Below are 25,361 nucleotides of genomic sequence, written 5' to 3'. Positions count from 1 at the left end.
CTGTCTTACTCTCCACGCCAAAAACATTCATTTTAAACACAATTATATTCTGCTTTAAAATAAGGTTCTCCGCCGTTTGGACAAAATATTTTTCGCAAATGTTTAATTTCCCAAATATCAAATTTTTCCGAAAAATTATTATTTTTGTAACTTTCATAAAACAAACCTAACCTGTGGTCTATAAAAAACCATAAGAAAAATATTCTGAGAATAAAATTTGTGGTTTGGAGAAATTTGATACTTAGGAAATGAAACATTTGCGAAATGAAATATTTGGGAGAAAAAAAATGTGCGAAACGGCAGTACCTACCTACACGATAATATAACCCTACGTTGTTTGAAAACAAATCTTTGACTTAGCAATCAAAATGACTCAGATCTCAAGTTATGACATATAACAATTGGAGGACTAAATTGGTATATTAGATATTGCAACATTGGAATTTTAAAAAATAACCGGCTATAAAGTGGTATGTCTAAATCAGAAATTTTTCAATTGGAACATGATACCGCGGTTGGGACGTATTTTGTTTGGTTTAGCTCATTTTATAATGTTTAAATCTCAAAGTGTCAACTAGTCAATCGTACGGTCAGTATCAAAAGTTGTTGGTTACTTTTTAACTCTGTCACATTAACACAACAATCTAACATGTCAATCTTGTATGGGGCTAAGTACGTGGCAGTAAATCGACAAAGTACAAAAGTAACCAGCTTCTTTTGATGCTGACTGTACTTCGTTGAAAAATACAAAAAATATATACAAGACATGGATTCCCTTTTTAGAAAGGTTTTTAACTAAATGCACCGGCTTTCTTCTCGTTCCCATTGTATTGTAGAACTCCTTGGATTCATTAATTTCCAAAGGCTTTTGTCTTAACTTACAAGTGTGTGCAAGTGTGTAAGTAATAGTAAACTATAATAAGGAATCTGATTCTCGTATTCGTAGAACCTAGATATTGATATAGCTAATGATTCACGGATAATATTTGACATATCTTCTACAGGATACAAACTGCGATTACTATTGCAATGAGGGCTATCGTTTTTTGTTTCACTAGATGGCGTACTGTTGCGTGAGGTTTTAAGTATGGCTTTCAAAGTCTGTTATTACGGGCGTGAAAACAAAGTTTAGATTAAAATCACATTAAATACACCTTAAAACCGTACCATAAAAATATCGAGCATGCCACAGTGTTGCATAGTCCCCGTTTTGTTCCGAAAAAAGGGAGGACAAAGATACCGAAGTGTCTCAAAACACAGACATCATTGCCCGGAACGCATATTTGCCATAATTAATTCCAGATATTCTCAAAATTATTCTAATTAAATAAATAGTCTCACCCAAAACTATGACATTGACATTTCGGAGACCTCACGCTACACTACGCTCTAGTGGTGAATTCACACGCGATAGCCCTCATTCCTTCAATCCACGTGTGATTATGACCAGAGGCGTCTTTACCTATAGTGCAGGGTGTGCATTGCACACGGGCGCAGCGGTGTTAGGGGCGCCGGCGCCGGCCGCGGCAATTTGTACCTATTTAATTTTGACCGCGCGCTTCTTAGATGGCGCTAAAGTAATAATTGCACACGGGCGCTACATGGGCTAAAGACGTCGCTGATTATGACGCTGGTTCGGAAGCTCAAAAAACCTTTTCTCTACCGATGACATAAAACGTAAAAGTTAATTATTTGTTATCGTGTTTTCATTTCGGTATAGAACAGACTTTTGTCATGGTAATCGCAATCTGCCTATATCCTCCAGTAAAAACGAAGTGTAGAAAATTAATGTACATTCGAACCATTTGATTCCTGACCCATCGTAGAACGTTCTCAAGTAAGTGACACAGTGAATTTCCTTGTTAAGCAATGCGAGGTCACTATGACTATTTCTACGAAAAGGTTGCACAGTGGGTCGTGATTCTGTTAGTTCGATATTACATTCCAGAGCTCTTATTAAAAATCGCACGTTTTTTGTGAATTGACGATCTATAGCCATTGCTGATTACTTCAGAATAGCGGTCCATTGGTGTACTGCCGTTTCGGCGAAATAGTTTTCGCCAAATTTCATTTCGCCAAATTTATTCCCAAAAGTTTCATTTCGCAAGCCAATCAAGCGCATATTCGCATAACCGATCGTTAATCGCATAACTATGATAAAGCCGGGCTATATTCTCAGTTGTCCGCATCCCTTTGTTCGCACTGCAGCATGTGGAAGAAGAAATCCCAGTAGTCCACAGTACAGTCGAGCTCATAAACTTGTGAGCAAAAATTTGATGAAAAATATCTGAACACGACTCTTTGTTAACTGCGTAGAAGTGTGTTCAGATATTTTTGATAAAATTTTTGCTAACAAGTTTATGAACTCGACTGTACCAACAAAGCTAATGCTGACATCTGGGGGAATAATTTGTTACGGAATCGACTTGAAATTTCCTGAGATTTCGTGAGTTAGATGGCAATACTAAACATACTTACAGTTTTTTTTTAATTTGCTACCAAAGTCGATTATCGTCGGCTTAGGGAATAATTTCTGCTAAATATTTTTTTACCGATATCCAATTTTAAACTTCGGACACGTTAAATTTCAAATGGAACTAATCTTGGAATGGATTAAAAAAGGTTTACTCTCTAAGCTGAGTTTTTTTCTGGCCTACATACTGTCGCAGGAATCATCACTAAGTACCTACACATAATTTACTGGCCCCGGGGGGCTCCTACGAAATTCTAAAATCGAAGTTCGTATCGTACCGTCCCTCTCACTCTCGTATTAAATAATATAAGCGTCAGCGGGACGGCTAGATAAGAAAGTTCGAATTTTGCACTTCGTAGTATAGGGCCTGGTCGCACAGTCAATAGTCTGCGCCAGCGCTTTCTCGTGATCTTTGGTGCCTAGAGGTTCGTGCGCTCGTCACGACGCACCATTCTCACGCGCGACATATAGTTTATTATCAAAAATTGTATAGTCAACAAAGGCTTTGATCACGGTGTGCCATTACTGTCTATCACCAGACCGAAACAACTCTTGCTCTAAAATATTTGTTGTCCGGATTTTTAGATTTCTAAAACATCTTGTTCTGTTAAACATTATTTGTAGGATTCCTTACCAAATCAATTTCTGGTTCATCGCTACTTATTGTTGGTAAAATATAAAGTAAAGTCAATTATTAATTAAAAAATTCTTGAGGCTTGCCATTCCGTGGTTTATTTAATGAGATCTAAATAACTTTGCCCCACTCGACAGCGTAGGTCAAATATTTATTTGCGGTACGCTTTAGCTATTAAAAAATATTTTTTGACAATTACTAAGGCTTTGGGTAAACTAGATGCTTATATTGTGAAAATTTGAACACTGTAGCTCTAACCGAAAACCTGTAAGACAGACAGACGGATGGACACATGAGTGACAGCAATAGGCTTCCATTTGGATCCTTCGGGTATGGTTAAAAACTGAACATGTGTGGATTCTCCAGTGATTATTTAATTTTATTCACTGATTCTTAAAATGCATTGCTTGTGCAAATGCACAAGATTGCCTAAATATTGTATCTTGTGCATTTGCAAAGACCTCGAAAATTCCGGACTACCAAAATATGGTATTTTGTGTTATGTACAGTAAAGAATGTATATATGTATACATACTCGTATGTACATATATGATGCCCGAAAATAATAGATCGCATAAATTACGGAAACAGCAAAGTTACACAGAATTTAAGAGAATTTATAAGATACGTACAAAACACAATTTTATTCGAATTTAAGCATGGCAGATCAGATGATCAGAGTAATACCTATCCTGTCATATGTCATGGTACTTAATAGATAGGATCGCATTCGTTCTGTCAACCTATACTGAATAATGTGACATTCTCTGTAACACTCTATCTCGAGCAGTAGAGCAGGTAAATTGTCTCCCTTTTTAATTCATAATTATTTGCAAATGCAAGAAAGGAAATGGCTTGGCATATTTGGAGTAGGAAACAGAATAAGAAGTAATTTGACTATTTTGGTTTATTTACACATCCTCGCCTCTATTGCTTGTTTACAATTAATTTAAATTCCAAACATTTGAGTATTTGTACATTTTTGGCACTATGAAGAATGACTACTCGGGTCTACCAGTGAGCGAGACCGTGAGCGCCGTAGCCGGCATGAGCGTAGCCGCCGTGAGCGTAGCCAGTAGCCAGCAGGGGAGCGGCGTGCGCGGCGTAGGCGACGGGGGCGTGGGCGACGAGGGGAGCGGCGTGTACGACCGGGGCGGGGTGCGACTGTTGCAGGGACTGGGACACGACGGTGGACTGGTGGCCGGCCAGGGCGGCAGGCGGCGTGGCGGGGCGGCGTAGGCGGAGTGGGCGACCAGGCCGGGGGCGGCGTGGCCCACCAGCTGCTTGGCGAGCACGGGCGCGGCGCCGGCGGCGGCGCCGTCCAGCTGAGCCTCGGCGGTCTTGACGGCGTCGACGGCCTGCCACGAGTGGTCCTCGGCGGCGTTGACGGCCTGCCCGTGCAGCTCGGCGGCCTGGTCGTGCAGCTCGCGGGTGGCGTCCACGGCCGCGCGCACGTGGTCGGAAGCCTCCACGTGGGCCTCGATGGCGGCGCCGTGCAGGTCTCCGGGGGAGATGGTGGGTAGCGCGGGCGCGGCGTGCGCCACCGCCAGGGGGGCTGCGGCGTACGCCAGCCCGTGTCCGTAGGGCGCCGCCAGCCCGTGCCCGTAGGGCGCCGCCAGCCCGTGCGCGTAGGGCGCCGCCAGCAGGCCCGAGGGCGCTGCGGTGGCGCAGGCGAGGACGGCAGATACAATCTGTGACAGACAAAAACATTATTAAAATAAGAAAGCACTCCCGAATTCCAATGCCCCTTAACGATCACGTCACATGTTCCACGGCACTGCGTCACAACACACCCGACAGTCACTGATCGAACCCAACAAAAGATTAATTATTAAACTGACCAGAAATCTCATCGTGCACTTCTGTGGTAGACTGCGCGAAGGCTACTGAATGCTGTCTCGCCGTCGCTGACGCGTTTTATAGCGCGCGCACAGAAAAATGGGCGGGAGAAATGTCTGAACGAAGTGGTGATTTTGACAATTCAGCGAACTGATTTTGATGTGGACCTTGGTGTCACTTAACTAAAGGACTATGTTTTATTAACATTTCTTATGTTTGTGTACTCCTACTGTTCCGTTGTATTAATAAGAATTGTTATTAATTAAAAACCGGAGATCCTAAATGGGTTAACCCTACGTTGTTTAAAAACAAATGTTTGATTTCACAAGTTCAAAAATTACACAGAGATCTCAAGTTATGACATATAACAATTGGAGGAATAAATTGGTATATTAGATATTGCAACATTTGCAATTTAAAAAAATAACCGGCTATAAAGTGGAGTGTCTAAATCAGAAATGTTTTCAATTTGGAACATGATAATGCCGCGGTTTTGGACGTATTTTGTTTGGTTTAGCTCATTTTATAATGTTTACATCTCAAAGTGTCAACTAATCAATCGTACGGTCAGTATCAAAAGTAGCTGGTTACTTTTTTACTATGTCACATTCACACGACAATCTAACATGTCAATCTTGTATTACGTGGCTGTAAATCGACAAAGTACAAAAGTAACCAGCTACTTTTGGTGCTGAGTCAGCACTGCTGACTGAACCTACGTTGAAAAATACAAAAAATATATACAAGACAGATTCCATTTTTTGGAAAGGTTTTTTTTTGGATTGTGGTAACTAAATGCACCGGCACTTTCTCTTGTGCATGAAGATTGTATTGTAGAATTTCCTGTATTAATTAATTTCCAATTTTATTTTGTCTTAATTTACAAGTGTGACCACTATAGTGCCTACGAGTATAAACTATAATAAAGAATTGGTCATATTCGTAGAACCTAGAAATTAATATAGCTCAATGATTCACGGATAATAATATTAGACATATCTTCTACAGGATACAAACTGCGATTACTTTTGCAATTCCTTCAATCCACGTGTCATTATGACGCTGGTTCGGAAGCTCAGAAAACCTTTTCTCTACCGCTGACATAAATTTACGCCAAAGTTAATTATTTGTTATCGTGTTTTTAATTTCGGTATAGGACAGACTTCTGTCATGGTAATCGCAATCTGCCTATATCCTGCAGTAAAAACGAAGTGTAGAAAATTAATGTACATTCGAACCATTTGATTCCTGACCCATCGTAGAACGTTCTCACAGTAAGTGACACAGTGAATTCCCTTGTTAAGCAATGCGAGGTCACTATGACTATTTCTACGAAAAGGTTCCACAGTGGGCCATGATTCAGTAAGTTCGATATTACATTCCAGAGATCTAATTAAAAATCGCACGTTTTTTGTGAATTGACGATCTATAGCCATTGCTGATTACTTCAGAATAGCGGTCCATTGGTGTACTGCCGTTTCGGCGAAATAGTTTTCGCCAAATTTCACTTCCCAAAAAACTTATCGCAATAGTTTCATTTCCCAAGCGAATCTTTAGCATATTCACATTTCGCATTTTAATAATTTGGTCAAATTATCATTTGGCATAATTTATAATTTTACATTGTCAAGTTTTATTATGACAAACGTTTATTAAGCAAACGTTTGCTTTTGGCTAATATTATTTTCCAAAAAAATGTTTGTTCAAAATGACACTTCGCACACGAACCAATCACAGAAACCAACGTTTTTGCCCATTAGTATATTAGTAATCCCGGTCCATTACATCTGTGTTTCGCACTGCATTACCCCTAAACCTATGTTTACGTAATCAGGTATTCTGCACTGCGCCTGCGCCGGGGCCACTTTGACCTTTGAGACCAATCCAATCCAACCAATTCACTGTTATTCTCACGCTCTTATAACTTACCCACGCTTACCAGCATCTCAAACCCTATCTCGATTTAAATAAGCTCTTATTTCTATCTGTACATTCTTTTGACATACGAGGTCTTCAAAGCTAGTGCACGAAAGGCTAAGCTATAATTACGTTGCTCGGTATGTTAGTGTGGTTGTTTGCTTTAAACACATAATTAGTTGTTGGGAGTGATTTAGGGTTTCCAACCGTACTATAATATAGTACTAGAGTTTACCCGCGGCTTCGCACGCGTAAACTATTCGATCTGGTGGATTTTATCAAAATTCCCCCGGAAAATCCCAAAATTTATATCGTGATCTTCATTGGTACAAAATTTCATGACTCGAAATCCAGCCGTTGAAATTTCAAGATTTTATCCCTATCCCGCGGGAATATTGGAATAAAAAGTAGCCTATTTGTGTACCAAGTTTCGTAGTAGTTTTAGCGTGAAGGAGTAACAAACATACACACACACAAGCTTTCGCATTAATAATAAGTATAAGTAGGAAGTAGGATATTAAATGATATTGTAACGGATAACTCACGTCTTGAACCGAGTTTAGCTCGACATGTTGAGGAAGTAGGATTGTACTATTTCGAGTCTGCGTACTATACACTGTATAGTACGCAAAAATACTATATTTTGCAACACCGAAATCTAGCAAACAAATACTTATTTTAAAAATTAAAGAACGCGCCTTTATACGGCTAATGTAATTTTTCCATAAAATACTATATTTTTTATAGCTTATTTTGAAAAATACTATATTTCGCCGAAGAGATGTTGGCAACCCTAGAGTGATCGTAAGTGGTTGATTGGAGATTTTCGAGGTCGGTTTCCCCCCTGTCTCTTGACTTTGCTGGGACTAGTGTCCTTATTTTTTTTTATTCCGCCACGATTACTTTCGAGGCAAACACTTAGCTTGTACAAGCTAGGTACAGTCAAGTGTAAAAATATGACTTATTCAGTTTCAAAAATGGGTACCACAGACTCTTATTCCGACGCAATAAGGCCGTAGTAACATATTTTTGAGTGGTTCGAATAGATACTTAATTTGGCACTTGACAGTACCTAGTTGTATAGCTTAATCGATGCTAACTTATATCCTCCAGTCGACGGTGTAGTCAGGAATTCAGGTAACAGTTAGGATTTTAAACTCCCCTGGAATTCGAAGCCCGGGTGCACTGTACCAATTTTCTTTTTTTATGGATCGGGAGCCGCCATGTCTGTCTGTCTGTCCGTCCGTCCGCGGCTTTGCTCAGGGACTATCAATGCTAGAAAGCTGTAATTTTTCACTGATATATATGGAAACCATGCCGACAAAATGTTACAATAAAAAAATTAAAAAAAAAAATTGTGGTACCTCCCATAGACAAGTGAATAGAAAGCGGGGGTGATTTTTTTCTCATCCAACCCTATAGTGTGGGGTATCGTTGGATAGGTCTTTTAAAACCATTAGGGGGTTGCTATAAGACGATTTAGTGATTTGTTTGCGAAATATTCAACTTGAAATTGCAAATTTTCATTAAAATCGAGCGTCCCATACCATTTTTTCGAAGAAAGTTGAAAATCCGCAAATAAATTATCTTTATGATGTAGACGAATATGAATAATATAATAACGGGGTAGGAAGTCGTGCATTGATGGCAAAGCCTCGTGACTTTTGATCCTTAAATATAGATCTGGGTATTTGCCCCTTGTTTGATTGTTTGTTGTACTCTTTATTGCTAAGTACAAAGACGGAGTTATGTCTGAAACTCTGAACTGAAGGGATGTTGCCAGTCAACCTTTGAGTGGTAGAGAAGAGCAGTCAAAATGCCCAAATTAGGTACCTAAATTGGGACCCAAAAGCAGAACTTTACTTGCTTACAAACTTTAATTTTTGTACCAATAATGGTCTTGATCGTTGTTGGGCTGACGCTCACTGCCTCGTATTACCAACCCAAAATAGATTTAAAGTACCTACTAAAATCCTAATAATCTAGAAATGTAGAGCTAGAAAGTTTTCACAGGCTTTTGGGAAAACACACTAGTAGTTTCAACAGGTTTTGCAAATATTACATACGTTAAGTAAGCGTAGCCTTCTCAAGGCCGGCGAAGTTCATTGGCCTCCAAAAAGTGTAACGAAAGTGAACTGAACTTGAACTCGTTGCGCACACGCAGCACAAACTTAAGTGGCCATCGGTTGTGGCGCTAGCATCTTACGTTCAGAGATTGATTGGCACGACGAAGCGTTAGTTCACCTTTTGGCCGCCAGACATGATTATGTTGGTGTTTTAAAGTTATATTTTGCCCGGAGCGTTTTTGTTTTTAGTTTTATATCAATGCGGAAACGGATGCGGCGTGGGTGTCAAAAGCTTTTTTACAATCACGGTCTCGTCTAGAACGTTTATAAAGTCGACGTTGATTTTATATAATACCTAAGTTGAAATAGGAGACTGTTAAAAAAAATAAGTACAATTTTTTGCTGCCTGTACTTTTTGTTAGCTGTACTTGCTTGCATTATTGATCAATGCCTAATACCTTTACACGAGCAATTCTTGGAAACGGCTCCAATGATTTCGATGAAATTTGGTGTCGGGGTTTTCAGGGATGACAAATCGATCTTGCTTGGGCTTATCCCTAGGAAAACGCTTATTACCGAGTTTCAGCCCGAGCAAAGCTCGGTCGCCCAGGTACTGTATACTAAATATTAAATCAGTCCGACCTTTGAAAGGAATCAAATATGATTTACGAGATTTGATCTAAAGTTTTCAGTATATTATTATATTTTTTTTTTATTAAAACAATTTATCAATTTATTCACAACACAAGATACAATAATATGATAGGAAACAAAATTAATAAAAACTACATAAATATACCTAACTATAAAAATAAAACACCATCTAAGAGGCCCTCCTGCGGCATAGAACCAAACACACTGGCGGCATTACCTCTCTGTACAGTCAGAGAAACTCGCTGGGAGAGGTAAACCCACCGACACGACACAGGAACAGGTGAAACTAAATAAAAGCCTAAAAAATAATATGATCTCTATGTAAAAACAGGCAACTAATTTGCCCACTGTTGAATATTTTGTCTTGATACCTCAATTACTTTTTAGATTATGCAGTCTATGAATGCCCTTGATATGTTATAAACTAGTATTTAAGTAAATATTTAGGTCATTATTAATTAATTCGAATTTTTATTTGCAAATCATACTTGGAAATTAGGAAATGAATAGTTTTTTCTTATATATTTTCGGGTTCTAAAAACTACCACATTGCTTAGAACAGTGCTTGTCCATTTTCCGTCTTAGATCCAGAATCGAGACATACGAACTTTCGGTTAATTAATGCGTCCATCGGCCATGCGCAACGCAGGGAAGGGGGAATCCGGATGTGTCGCACATTTGATGGAGTGTGAAGGCCTTTGGCCATGTCGACACCGGACAAGAGACGACTGTCCGGATGCTATCGCCGGCGCGAAAAGGCCATACGTGTCGAAAGAACTGTGATCGAAGCCCCTCCTGCTATTTTGAATGCTAGAAATCTAGAACTTTTACACCTAGAACTTGCTCATTAAGAGGTTTGTTGCTCACCAGTCTGAAAAAGATACGCGCGCTAAGAGAACAGGTCGTTTTTAAACTTGAGATGACCTCCAGCATGAGCCTTCTCATATTTTATGGTTAAGGTGACAGTTGTTCTGTAATATGACGTTATATGAGTTGTTATGTCGTCTAAGCAGTCACTTTCTTAAGTTATCACGCGTAGTCATGTGAATATTTTATTAATTATAAGACAATGTTATTCCTTATGGGTATAGATAGTCTCTATATCTCTCTATTATCCTATTCATTATCTTTTAACAGCTGTGAAGTCGCAAACAATGCGCGTTCCAGCCTCGTGGGAAACAGCTTTGTCATCTTACTTATTTGAATAACGCTTGTAAGATTTGACCTATTAGTTTGTACCTACACAGTTGTTTGATACCTTGTCCGACCCTTGACGGGGCGTAGTCACAACTCTCTGACAGCTTCCGCGTTGCTTGTGAGCGAGGAAGCATGAAAGTAATGAGTAACGGCAAATAATACGACAGAATAATTTGTCTATTTTTGTTTATTTACACATCCTCGCCTCTATTGCTTGTTTACAAATAATTTAAATTCCAAACATTTGAGTATTTGAACATTTTTGGCACTATTAAGAATTACTACTCGGGTCTACCAGTGAGCTAGACCGTGAGCGCCGTAGCCGGCATGAGCGTAGCCGCCGTGAGCGTAGCCAGTAGCCAGCAGGGGAGCGGCGTGCGCGGCGTAGGCGACGGGGGCGTGGGCGACGAGGGGAGCGGCGTGTACGACCGGGGCGGGGTGCGACTGGTGCAGGGACTGGGACACGACGGTGGACTGGTGGCCGGCCAGGGCGGGGGCGGCGTAGGCGGCGTGGCCGACCAGGGCGGGGGCGGCGTAGGCGGAGTGGGCGACCAGAGCGGGGGCGGCGTGGCCCACCAGCTGCTTGGCGAGCACGGGCGCGGCGCCGGCGGCGGCGCCGTCCAGCTGAGCCTCGGCGGTCTTGACGGCGTCGACGGCCTGCCACGAGTGGTCCTCGGCGGCGTTGACGGCCTGCCCGTGCAGCTCGGCGGCCTGGTCGTGCAGCTCGCGGGTGGCATCCACGGCCGCGCGCACGTGGTCGGAAGCCTCCACGTGGGCCTCGATGGCGGCGCCTTGCAGGTCTCCGGGGAGATGGTGGGCAGCGCGGGCGCGGCGTGCGCCACCGCCAGGGGGCTGCGGCGTACGCCAGCCCGTGTCCGTAGGGCGCCGCCAGCCCGTGCCCGTAGGGCGCCGCCAGCCCGTGCGCGTAGGGCGCCGCCAGCAGGCCCGAGGGCGCTGCGGTGGCGCAGGCGAGGACGGCAGATACAATCTGTGACAGACAAAAACATTATTAAAATAAGAAAGCACTCCCGAGTTCCAATGCCCCTTAACGATCACGTCACATGTTCCACGGCACTGCGTCACAACACACCCGACTAGTCACTGATCGAACCCAACAAAAGATTAATTATTAAACTGACCAGAAATCTCATCGTGCACTTCTGTGGTAGACTGCGCGAAGGCTACTGAATACTGTTTCGGCGTCGCACGCGCGTTTTATAGCGGTCAGCGCGGGAAATTCGTGGCGGGAGAAATGTAGGAAGCCATTTTTGTCAGATTCCGAATCGATTTTTGAATTATAATTCGACTTGTCGAGATATTTTTTACTCCACTGCTGCTTAGTTCATCTGGCTTTAGTGATGCCAATAATTGAAAAGCGAATTTATAAGTAATCTATCTATGAGAATTTATTTATTGAAGGAGAACCAACATCTAAAAACACAAATTTGAATTTGTTTCATCCCTATATTTTACAGAGATAGCTTTTGACCTTGAATATTACAAACCATTTCGTAAACTGATCATCGCAACGAACTACCGTTTCTGAATTTCTGCATTATAAATCTCACGTCAATTATCGTTTAATTAACACCATCTTGATGTGCGCAATTGAACAGCGGGTACGTTACTTTAGGATTTAGTTGGTCAACATTTTTTATTTCCAAAGTTTCGAGAATTTTCAAGCTGCTCTAGTAATTGCAATAATAGATCGAACGGATTACACATAGATTGTACCTAATAGCTTCATAATGTATAAACCTATTGGCAATAGGGAAACGTTGTTAAGGATTTTCTCTGGCGATTAATACCTACCCAAAGAAACCCTATCGATATGGGGTAAGATATCGTTATGGATGATATACTTACTGGATTGACATGGTTATTGAAAACAAGTCTATCGAAAACCCCTTTAATAGTAATCGTTTCCAATATTTAGCTGAGACTTATTGGTAACTTTTTCCAATTTTCTTCAAGAAACTACGTAATACTTTACATCGTGTTGTTGAGAAATAAATAAGCATGCGTGTGAAGTTACCGATCAACACGACATTCGTGGGAACTAATCTCATAGTCACCTGACCCCTTTCATTGTGAGAGGTTTCTGCGTCCTAATATTGGGATCGTCGTCACCATCATCATCATTCCTGACAGTTTGACTCCATCTACCTTACAGTTCAACAGTCGGGAGCATAAGAACTTTTGAGCTGGTCACGATTTTGAATGGGTCCCGACTATTGAAGCTTAAGTTAGGTAGTTGGGCCAATCAACTTTTTTACCGACACTAATCTGTCCGCGGCATTTTTCAAACAATTGCAGATTTTTGTAAGTAGGTAAACATGTTTTTGCTGTAATTTAATAGATGGTGTACATGAATACATACCATCCTACGTAAGTTCAACCTATTAAACCGTGAAATATCTTGTTGGAAGTACGATTTTTTTGGTAACGCCAGAGACAATTTTAGTAACGCAGGAGACGCCCAAAGTGTCGATAAAATAGTTGATTGGCCCAGTTAACAGAGTTCTAGACCACTTAACTCTATTTGTTTGCTTATAACTCTTTATTGTAGAAAAAAGGTTACACAAAAGAAATAAAACGTTTTTTTCTTTTCAGTTTTTTTTTTGAGGGAATTAGGTTTTTGATTTTTTAATTACGTCTATGTTTTAGGTGAGATATGTACGGTCAAGGACTATTAATGAGCCACCATGGAACCTTTTCAAAGGAAAAGTCATTACGATTTCCTTGTTAATTGATGCGATGTCACTATGACGTTTATTGTGAAATGGATTCATGTTGGCTCATGAATGACTCCTTGTCTGTACGTCTTATTTAATTTCTCACTGCAACAGTAAATGGCATGTGACATAGAACTTGATCTATGTGATTATAAGAATTCCTTGCGATACCTAGATACCTCGAGAATAGTGTTATTAAATTAAAATTGTTATGCGATTAGGCATTCGACTGACTCACGTAATTTGTCTCATTTTTACGTCAACTTTTCTCTAAATTTTGACAATTCGACGAATTAAGAACCTCCATTTTTGAAGTGGGTTAAAAAAATGGGCACCTCTGTTGTCAGAAAATCCAATCCTAATGTAATTGAAACGCGTAGTAAATGCCGAGCCATTGTTATTCGGTGGTAACCATACATTATATCATACTGCATGTTTATTAAAATAGGATTAACTTTTGTACCAACAAAGCGAGAGTAATTGCCTGTTGGTTGGCATTACGCTCTAAAGGCCATTCCGTTGCGACCATGAGTGCATGTGGGCAGCCAAAGACGCATTGCTTCGAATAATGGGCCGCCACTCTGACTAAATACTTGGTATTACCAGCCCTCCTTGGTATCCCTTCATTTCCCATAATTTAATTTGCCATAATAGTCATTAGCCATAACCTTCATTTGCCCTAATAGCACATGCCATAGTTCTTGAGTGACATAATACTCAAAAGCCATAATATTCAATATACCTATCTAATTGGACAACATAATATTTACTTTTTATAATGGTCACAGTCTCTAATATCTTATATGTACTAGGTACCAAAACAATAATTTGCCATATCAATCAATCATTTATTTGATAAAATTAGGTAAGTATTAATAGACAAAAAAACATTCAGGTTCTCCACTTTTTACCATTTATGGCGTACAAATATATAGAAAAGGTTGCACAAAGAACAACCACAAAGAAGATAATTAAAGATCAAATAAGTGAAAGCCTAATAAATTTAAATAATATAAAAACATGCACTTTAATAGTAATCAATCAATATCATTTTGTTGAAAATAATAAGAAGAATAACCCTAGGCCGCGCTACGGCTAAACCGCCCGGTTTTTAACAGCGTGACTTTGTGAATCAAGTAAACTTAAAGCCGTCAGTGCCAGTGTAGTTTACTTGATGCACAAAGTTACGCGGTTAAAAACCGGGGCGGTTAACCGTAGTGAGGCCTGGTAGAGCAAAGCGTTGGCTTGGCGGGCAAATTCAGGATTTGACTAGCCTTGGTCTGAAGAATAATGCAGCTATATATATCTTACCTACTCTTATGCACTCGCTGGCTCGGGTAACCCCCAAACCAAACTGTAAGACTTCACATTACACTCAAAATACTTGTCACTATAACAATTCAGTGTTTTACTATATGAATAAGTTTTTGAAAAAATATTTTTTGATACAATTTTTTTTGCTGACTGTACTTTTTGTTGACTGTACTTGTATTGTCACCCAATCTACATTTGAATACCAAATTTCAAGTCGATGCCATTAACCGTTGAAGAGTTCTTCCTACGGAGACGATCCTGGCCGGGCTGCCTGCCACTACCGGATTATTGTATTGTCACGCAATTTACATACCCCTGGTGTTGCAGATTTTTATGGGCGATGGTGATCTCTTACCATCAGGAGACCCACTTGCTCGTTTTCCATCCAGTCGAATAAAATAAAAAAATAAAGTAAGTATGCCAAATTTCAAGTCAATCCGACTACTCTGGAAGTTGGTCGAATTTAACTTGCAAGATTTGACTACAGACAGACAGATGACGGGACAGGTGAAACTTTAAATAAAAACTTGCAAAAAATACGAATATTTGTCTCTACACGTGAATGTCTAACTAATAGGTATTTAAGTATCTACATGAAGCTTCGTATCTACAAAACATAAATTGCGAGTTCAACTATTTTACTTAGATGTTTTTTTTTCATACACAGTTATCACGTACTTCGTGCAGTTGCCAAACCGTCGAAATAAAGGCACATTAGCATGTCCTTTGATATGATCTTATTGCGTGCCTTAATAGGAGTGAATTATACCACCGTAAAAGCAAATGAGGTGTGTGCTTCTGAATATTTTTGGCAATGAGACGTGATCCAGTTATAGATAAAAAGTTTTTTGTTATAAATTTCATTTTTAATGCAAGCTTTTATTGCTAACTGTACTTTTTGTGGCTGTGTTTGCATTGTCATACTACATTTGCGTACCAAATTTCAAATCGATGCCATTTACCGATGAGGAGTTCCATCCTGCAGATACGATCCTGGCTGGACCACCAGGATGTCACTGTCAGATTATTGTATTGTCACCAGATTTACAAAATTATGCCAAATTGCAAGTCAATCCGACCACTGGAAGTGGGTGAAATTCAACTTGCAAGATTTGACCCGCACATACATAGATTATAAATACATTATATATTGCAAGTTAAATAAAAGCTTTTAATTAATTAACAACAGTTTTCGAATGATTTTCCTCTTTGAGGAACAAAGAAAGCAGCTGAGATCTAACTAAATAAATAGAGTGACATGGCGACTGGCTGCCAAATAGATAAGTAACGTTTAGTCTAAACCACATAGGCTAAAGATCTAAATTTTATTTATTTAATTACAACCATGGTATTAGTGCAACCTGAAACAATACACCGTGTTATTTTTGATTTCCGTTAACTTTAAGGGGACAATCTACAGATCGAATGAAGTTATTTTTTTTTTTACATATAACTTGACCGTATTTGACCCCTATCTCACCTGATGTTAAGTGCAGATGAGGCCAAAGGTGTATCTCACTGGTTCAGACACCGCCTATTCACTCTAGCCTTGAAGAGTTCTAGATTATATGTATCCGGAAATACAGACGACGGGAGCAAATTCCATTGCTTAGCAGTTCGTATTGTGAAAGATGAAGCAAACAGCTTGGTACGGGCCAATGGAACGCTAACTACATCAAATAATTTCTCTAAAACCTCTCTCTCTGCCGAAGTTAACGGAAATCAAAAACAAACACGGGAACGCCTCAAGGTCACAAAATATAGCTGTCTCGGCGCCCAATATCATTTCTTTGCTTTCGGCGTCGAGACTCTAGGTCCTTGGGGTAAGGGTGCGCTGGAGCTACACAGGGAGCTCAGCAATAGGTTAAGGGAGGCAACAGGCAACCCTCGCGCCGGCAGCTTTCTCGCGCAAAGAATCTCAATCGCAGTTCAACGCGGGAATGCTGCCTGCGTGATGGAGAGAGAAGAAGCCCACCTCTCTTTTTTAATTAAAGTTTTAGTTTTAGTTATTTTAATTTAATAGTAGTTTTAGTCCTATAGATATTTTGTATTTTCTTAATATTTTCGGGTGCGGTATGTATAGCAATAATTACTATGTGTCACTTAAAGTTTACAAAAATAGTTACACATTTACATTTATGGGCAGGCGACCATGTTCTGGCAGATATAGTTCTTGAAGATTGTTGAGATGATGGTGATAGCTAGCTTTCTGCACGGCGGCACACTGACACTTATACTATTTAATATGAGAGCGAGAGGGACGGTACTATACGAACTTCGTAACTTCGAATTTCGTAGCAGGCCCACAGGCATAAGCTGATCGCTGATATAACTTTGGGAATGCACGTGCTCTGTGTAAGCGTAACGATCTCAACAAGATCTCAAGTGCAAGTTCGACTTGCGCAATGCGGCAACTATATCACTGGCGCAGTTGAGGAAAAAGTAGTAGATCTTAATTAAGCAAAGTAACTGACTGAATCAGGAGGAAGAGCGCAATTACATCTTGAATAAGTCGTAGAAGTATCTGCCTAAGATTTTTCTAACCTTTATCTAAGATTTTTTATGAACTAAAAAGATTTTCACTCCGGTCGGGGCTCGAACCCGCACCTCGTGCGCCTATACGCGCCGAAGGCGTCCATCGACTAGACCAGGGTTACCCAAAGTGGGGTACGCGAACCCCTAGGGGTTCGCGACAAGGTTTACGTGATGGTGGCTGCAAGACTGGCAAGATGATTAAGATTGGTTTTTGGAGTCTTTTTGTATTTTTTATTTCAACTCCAAAGTTGGCAAGACGATTCTTACCAATATTTGTTACCTTTTATTGAAATAATTAATAAATAATATAGGTAGGTACATTATATTATGATGATGATGATTGATATAAAAATAACCTTACTTTCGCCAACAGTCAATTTTATTACTTTCATTGGGGGGGGGGGGGCAGGTAGGGGTTCGCTGTCGTCTAGAAACTTTAACAGGGGTACGTGGAGCCATAAGTTTGAGAAACCCTGCACTAGACCACCGGGGAACCCGACCACAATCCAAAAATCTTGCTCACTTACATTATTTCCATTTAGTTCTTTACCTCAAAAGCATAAATTCTTTGTAGCGATTCACCGAATCGCGTTTCACCTCGAACTAACAAAATTTCAATAGAATCGTGTACTTGACGCAATTTTTCGCGTAGTTTTTTACATTAGTATAATTAATTTGTAGCATCTCATTTTTCATGTAGACGCATTTCGCCGCGATCGATGTTTGCTTGAGACTCTAATTAATTTGACACCTTAATTGATATTTGCACTAAAATACACTAATACGCGATCGAGGTAAAATGCGACTAAAACTAATAGCGACTAAAAAAAACACGATTGTGACACAACGCTATTTATAATTAAATATACGATCGAGGGGGCTACAAGAACCTTATGCTTTTGAAGTAAAGAACTAACAAATGATTATTTATTGCGGGAAAAAAACCTGCATTCCGTCAAATTGCTATCCCAAATAAAATAAAGCTTGTTAAATAACAGCACTTAGCCGGAACCTTGCGTTTAATCACGGCATTATCTCGCATCGAATCTTTAATGTCGGCTCGAGCTAACCTCTGGCGGCGGCCATTGTCGCTGCTTTGTTTTGTAGACAGGGGGCAGTGGTGTGGTCCTACAACAACTAGAATGAACTCGATTCTCACATTAACTATTTGTTTTTATTAGCACACAGCGATTACGATTTTAGGCTGCTTGCTCGAATTCCCGGTGGTCTCTGGCTCACCCCAGGATGTTTAGGCTACCAATTCGAAATTCTATAATACTGACATCTTCACACGAAAAACATGCACGTCAGGGGCCAGGCCCCCTCTGAATAATAACCATTGGCAATAAGCTATTGGCATTATTGTTTTATCACGTGCAAACGATTATCAACTTTAGGGTGGTACTGGACTACTGGTAGACCACATATTTAGCTGATGGTTCCTAAAGCCGCAGGAGATGCGGGTTCAAATCTCGTCCGGCGAAACGAAAACTGTCTTGTTTTTTTTCTGGGTTGCCTGTATGTTGGGCTATTCTCGTTGACCGCATTTATTTAAGAAAGGTAAGACATTAAATTGGTGCATATTGCTTTGCAAATGAAACCTTAGGCCGTACCTATTGTCTAATGCCGAACGCTTGTGATCGCATTCACCATCCCTTTCTATATACTGTGTGACAGAAAGAAGTGGTGAAAAGGATTATGATTGCGAGTGCGTTATATGTAAAGACAATAGGGCCTCTAGTTTAAAGTATTAGTCTAACTACTTAATCTATCCTCTCGATTCTGAACAAACTACTTAAGTACTTTTAGGTTTTAAGTTTGTATCTGAATCCTTACTTCCTTACTAATCTTTACCAATACTATGAAGGCAGAATTAACTCTGTCTGCCTGTCTGTTACCTCATCAATTGTATGAAATTTTATACGGAGATAGTTTGAGACTCCGGGTGGGAAGGATATAGTTTTCATCCGGGAAAATTGTATACTTTCCTCGGAACGTCAACAGTTAATATTTTGTGTTATTAGTGAAAAATATCTTAAATAATTAAAATTAAAAAACATTTATTTCAGGTCCTTTTTGTAACCTATGTTTTTACAACAATAAGTATAAATTAAATTATAATCAATTAAAATAAAATCAATAAGTTAAATAAAAGGTTTCTACCCATTACACGGTACCATACCATGACCGTAACAGCAACGTGTCAGGCTAAAATAGAATATTTGTATTGAAAAGTATGACACTAAGCGCACTTAAGTTACGTTATGTCAATCCAATTTATGGAAAGTGTAAACAAACCGATTTCATCAAAATTCTTGTATAAAACACCCACTGGGTCGAATGAATAACACATTTATCTATAATTCGTGTCTTTTAACTAGACGTCTAATCACTTTATTCACAAAAATTCACTTGATTTCAATTCAATTCAAATTTAGGAAAGTGGCTCCATCAATTTTTTGATGATTCTGCCAGTGTCGAGGTTGACAGAGACACGGAGGGTAGGTGGACGACTTGTTTGATAATCTGCCAGTTTTCGGTGGGATAACTACCAGTTACTATCTGAAATGAGGATACGATACACTAGGTTAAATATATGAAATAATATAGACACTTGATTAAATTATTTAATTTTCATTTGAAAATTCTTCGTCAAAATCTGACGTTATTTCTTGAATGAAACTCATGTATAATCTGTAGTAGCATAGACTAGCGTAGAGATGGTGGAAAGATTATTACTCGATTGAATAATAATAAAAAATGTTACTGCTTTTAATAATTGAATAAACAGTCTTTGCAATTAAATCAAGTATTGTAAATAATAAAATAGACAAAAATACTTTGATCTTTTCAATGATTAAATTAATCGATTTACTGAACAGATTAATTATTTTGCTCTAGGTTCTAGGATTTCACATCGTTAAACGTCTGTGGTCGGGTTAATGGCGTCTTTGTTTACCATTTTTATAAATTGGATTGACATAAACTCCTAAACGTTTCCTAACAACCGTCGCCGTCGCGTGTCAAGTACTTATGCGCTTGACATTCCGTTCCTGAAACGTTCCTATTACAGTCATGGCATGATACGGTTCATACGGTTCAGTGAGTAAGAGACCTTAGCATCAAGAAAATTACGAAGATCTTGTGACCCGGGCGTATTGACAATATTTTCAGTTAAGGCTTACAATAACCGTTGATATTTCCTCCATCATGTTCACCGCACAGGTATTAAATCTAGATCCGATAATGCGTCACAGTGCGTGCATTAACTCGATTATAGTTATCGAGAGTCGCCTGGCCGCCTGACAACTTTCCTTAAGTACAAGGTTAGGTTTATCGATATAGGGACGTCCAAAATATCGACGTTTTATGTTGGATAGTATCTTCCAAAGATTTTTATTCTCACCAGTGAAATGTACTTAAAATTCTTTTTGAAACAAAATTCAGTCGGTAAGATATATTAAAAAAAAAATCTGACACGCATTTTTTCTTTTGTCAATTAAAAATAAATTATGAATTAAAAGAATTTCTTTGCTCACCCGCGACCTTATGGTAGCTAAGTTTATGCAAGATATGCGTGTTCATGCAGTTCCTCCACCTCCACACTGTGAGAACACACACAAATCGCCCAAACCCATCTATCACTTCCACACTACACTGACGCGTTTCGAACTCAACCATAGCTCATCTTCAGAGCATGATTCATCTGGTAGCATGGTGTACGGTTGTGTGAGCAAAGAAATTATTTTATTTTATTGTGTTCATTCACATATAGCTGGTTAAAGTTCCGTGTGATGTCACACCTACGTACACTTTTTAATAAGTAGTGACGTCACGCCCCCACTCCCGAACTTTAACGCGCTTCAACTTTGTCATTTTTAATTTGACTTTCAAAAGAAAAAAAAACGTCAATATATTCTTAAAATGATAATCTAACGGGTGAAGTTGTTAGAACACTATTTTTTTAACCCAGGAAGCGGATCTTCATCATTGTTTTGTTTAATGACAAAATAAAAAAATACTTGACCAATATTTTCTTGATGAATGTAGAGGAAAAAATATATATTTCTTGCCAGATTCTTCTCAACAGAGGTTTTTCCGAACCGGTGGTAGATGTTTTTGACATTCACAAGTGCTTGTTAAAGCCTAAATTGAATTAAGATATTTTGACTTTGACTTTGACTTTGAAGCGAGAGTTGTATGCCAGGATCGTAGCAAGTGGAAGGACGTAGTCTCTGCCTACCCTGTTGGGAAAGAGGCGTGATTTTATGTATGTATGTATCTATGTGATGGACTAATAAGAATGATGGACTCTAGCCTATTACCAGATTTAAGATAACTCATATTTTCTTATCGATAATATAATCCCCTACTTTCTGCCCCCTAAAGACATTACCGGTCACTTGCCCCGCCGGATCTCGACAGCAAATACCAGATTGTCACCTTGCCCTATCCGCCCGTTTTACTTGTCGCTTATTACGTCAGCTGTCAGAGCGAACTGTACCGGTCCGCTGGTGTAGGTTTAATGTGTTATACCTACTATAACGGAACGGCCTAGGCCGAAAATCCTTGTATGTTGCGTTTTAAGGTCCGACCTAAACTACTTTGCAATCGAAACCGAATTTTGATATGGTAGGTACACATAGGTTACTATCTATCCTCATATTCGCAAGGGGTCGGGATAAAAGCTCGAGATTACAACCAGTCACGAAATTATTTTTCGTTTTACTTTTTGTTTAGACGGATACTGGTCTCTCAATATTGATCCGATTGTTTGGTTAAACGAACCTGTAAAATGTTATTTAGAAATAATCTGAAATTATTAAAACACCTCATCAGGTGGAAAAAGTCCACTGTAACAGAGGTCTCTTCAAAGAATAACAATACGTATTACGGTTTTTTTTTTAATTTACGTATATGTATTTTAGATGACAATACAAGTGCAGTCAGCGGAAAGTACAGACAGCAAAAAAAAAACAAAATTTAATGTCATAAACTTAAACTAAGTCATCCATCCAGTCCATCCATCCATCAGTAAGTAAGATATCCATTGCTAAACAAATGCCTCCCTGCCAAGTCGCCACCTGCATTCACCGGTTGTCTGCAACTGTCGCGATGTCGGTCCACCTAGTGGAAGGCCAACGCCCCGCCTTCCGGTTCGTGGTCGCCACTCGAGAACCTTTCTCGCCAACGGTTATCCGTTCTTCAAGCGATGTGGGCCGCCCATTGCCACTTCAACTTACATATTATTCGAACTGTGTCTATAATACGGTATTTGACTATTTTGTATATGTTTTATAAATTAAAACTACACAATGCCTTTTATCGAATAGAAAAACAATTTTTAAGCTACCTTTACAAATAACAAAGTTATAAAGGTTTGAAATTCAAGATTAGACAGAGAAAGACATACTGGCATGTGTACGTCACACGCCAGTACCGCCATACTTGCTGCATAGAGAAAACCGTTTTAGAAAGAGACAGATATATAGATTTTTCAAAAATCACTATAAATCCAATTTTCAACCGAATTAAATTTTCTTTTCGCTAAACACTATCTGTATACCTATATTTTTTCATAATAATATTAAGATATGGCAAAATCAGGAGTTGTCAAATACCGTATTGCATAGCGTTAATCGTATTTGCAAATTATACCTTTGGCGTTGACTTCAAACAATTCAACTGTTTAAGTTGGGGTTGCCATACTTACACAATTTAATAATATCTAAGTGATTTTTATTTTTTGTTTTTAACTTTTATTTTAGTTTTAATTTTCATGTGTTGTTGGCATGAGTGCTATCACTTGTTAGTTTTAGCTAAGGTCCTAACTGAAAATCAGCGACAACCGGGGCATTATGCTGACTAGGGTCCTATTTAGCATCTTGTATGTCTAATAATGATTTTGCTTTTATTCTGTGATTGTGAGGCCTATTGCTTACCCTGGAAACTCTATACAGGGTGTAACATTTAGATCGGTCAGTATGGGAAAGTTAAAACTATAATTAATACATACGAAGATCTGTTTTCAGGATTCATTGTAGATATCGTGTTTCATAGTGACATTTATTGTTTATGACCTACACTACCGATATCCAAATAGAAATAACGTAAGTTTTATTTTTCAAAATGACTGGGTTCGATTCCCGAACTGAGTAGGTACCTAGGTATACATTTTATTAAATGTATGACTGCAGTTTTTCTTGTTAATAAAATCGATTACATATGGTTCCTATGAGAGATCTTCGTATGTCTTATAGTTTCAGACTTTCCCATACTGATGGGTCAGTAAATAAATGTTACAGTCTGTATACTCGTGTTTACTGTACTGCTTAGGTACTTTGTGTTGATGTTCAATATAGAGTCAACTTCAACTTTTTTGTTTTTGGCAACCGGTCGCTTTAGGTTAGCAACCACTACTGCCAATAAAGAGTCATTGTATTGTATTGTATTGTGATGTTTTATGACGTTAAATAAATGTATTTTCTTTGTTTTAAAAGTTAAAATAATTTAATGCTACAGTCTGGAATTATGCCCCGTACCAAGAAACCGTATTACAAATCAATTATTATTCCTTTGTTCTGAGCTATGATTAAATTAACACCTTTCGCAACGCTTTGTTAGTTCGTAGAAGAAAATAGATATATCTTTGTAGTACCGATCGGGCGCGGCCCAGCCTGGTAAGATAGCCTTGAAGTTCATAAAGCTATGTATATACATTGCTACTTACTTTTGTACGGAAATTATTTGTACGGACCGTACCCAACCGTAACCGTACTTATTTGTACGGAATCTTCCAAGTTTAAGTATGTTTTATAACTTTAACTGCTATTTACTCTTAAAACTGCTAATAATTGTCAAGCAAACTTAGTCGTTATAGTTTTCCTTGTAAGTTTGATATATTTACTACCCTCATGATTTTTTTCCAAATTTTCAAACTAATAATTTAGCTTTTTATAGGTACGGTCGATTTTAATGAAAATTTGCAATTTAACGTCTTCTCAACCTCCCAATGATTTAAGACTTATCCAACGATACTAATACCCCACACTACAGGATTAGACGGAAAAAAAAAATGACATTTTTACGCCATAGTTGCTACAACATCATAATATGTCCGTGCAAAATTACTGCTTTCGAGCACTGATAGACTCTGAAAGCAAAGCAAGCTGCGGACGGACGGATATAGACAGACCGACATGGCGAAAGGGTTAAGGGTTAGGGTAAGGGTTCCGTTTTTGCCATTTTGGCTATGGAACCCTAAAAAATTATGAAGATATTGTAGCCAATTGAAGTAACGTTACCCATGAAAAATTACCCAATTTATCTTGACATTTTATTTGGTCTGAGATTATGTAGACATTCTGTATGAACGCTTTATCAGTCGATCTATCCGTATACGCACATTCATGCTGCGTTACTGGTCGCTTATGGTATATGGTAACACTGAGTCACTAATGCTGTGGCATGGCAATGTATGTATCCGCTTTAACAATCAAGTTACTACAATAGGCAATGCTTACGGATGCTGGTCAAAGACCGGTTAGTGTTCCGTTTTAAACTGAACTTAGGCCTTAATATTAAAATGCTTTTTCACTTCACATGCTCGTAAAGTTCGTGTTTATGCTGGATCTAAAATCTTAGTCTAAGGGGCTGTTTCACCATCCATTGATTAGTGTTAACTGGCGGTTAGTTGTGATGCCGTCTCTATTTGTTTTGTTCGAATAGACGGAGACGGCATCACATTTAAACGTCGGTTAACGCTAATCAATGGATGCTGAAGCAGCCCCTAAGACCAACGTAATTATTTTAAGTCTAAATTAAAATGGTGTTTTATTTTGAGTTGATGCGGTGTTGGTCTGGGAGTGCGATGTGTAAACAGCCACAAACAAAAAAGTTTCTACATATTTTTATTTAATAATTTTAATATATATAAAACTAAAAATCAATCAAAATAGATCAATAAAACTAAAAAAATATAATTAGAATAGTTATTA

General features: G+C 38.9%; 1 protein-coding gene and 2 pseudogenes across 4 annotated transcripts in view; 1 reads left to right on the top strand and 2 right to left on the bottom strand.

Annotated features, from left to right (window-relative positions):
* The window catches only part of Rbcn-3B (WD repeat-containing protein Rbcn-3B), a 174,062-nt gene that overhangs the window by 123,210 nt on the left and 25,491 nt on the right, over positions 1-25,361 (top strand). The window lies entirely within an intron of this gene.
* On the bottom strand, positions 3,997-5,004 carry LOC141443635 (pupal cuticle protein PCP52-like; annotated as a pseudogene).
* LOC141443634 (pupal cuticle protein PCP52-like) lies at positions 10,950-11,978 on the bottom strand (annotated as a pseudogene).

The sequence above is a fragment of the Choristoneura fumiferana genome, chromosome 27, assembly GCF_025370935.1.
Source record: "Choristoneura fumiferana chromosome 27, NRCan_CFum_1, whole genome shotgun sequence".
Lineage (NCBI taxonomy): Eukaryota > Metazoa > Arthropoda > Insecta > Lepidoptera > Tortricidae > Choristoneura > Choristoneura fumiferana.
Note: the sequence above shows the minus strand (reverse complement) of the source record. Positions and strands in the feature narration are given on the sequence as shown.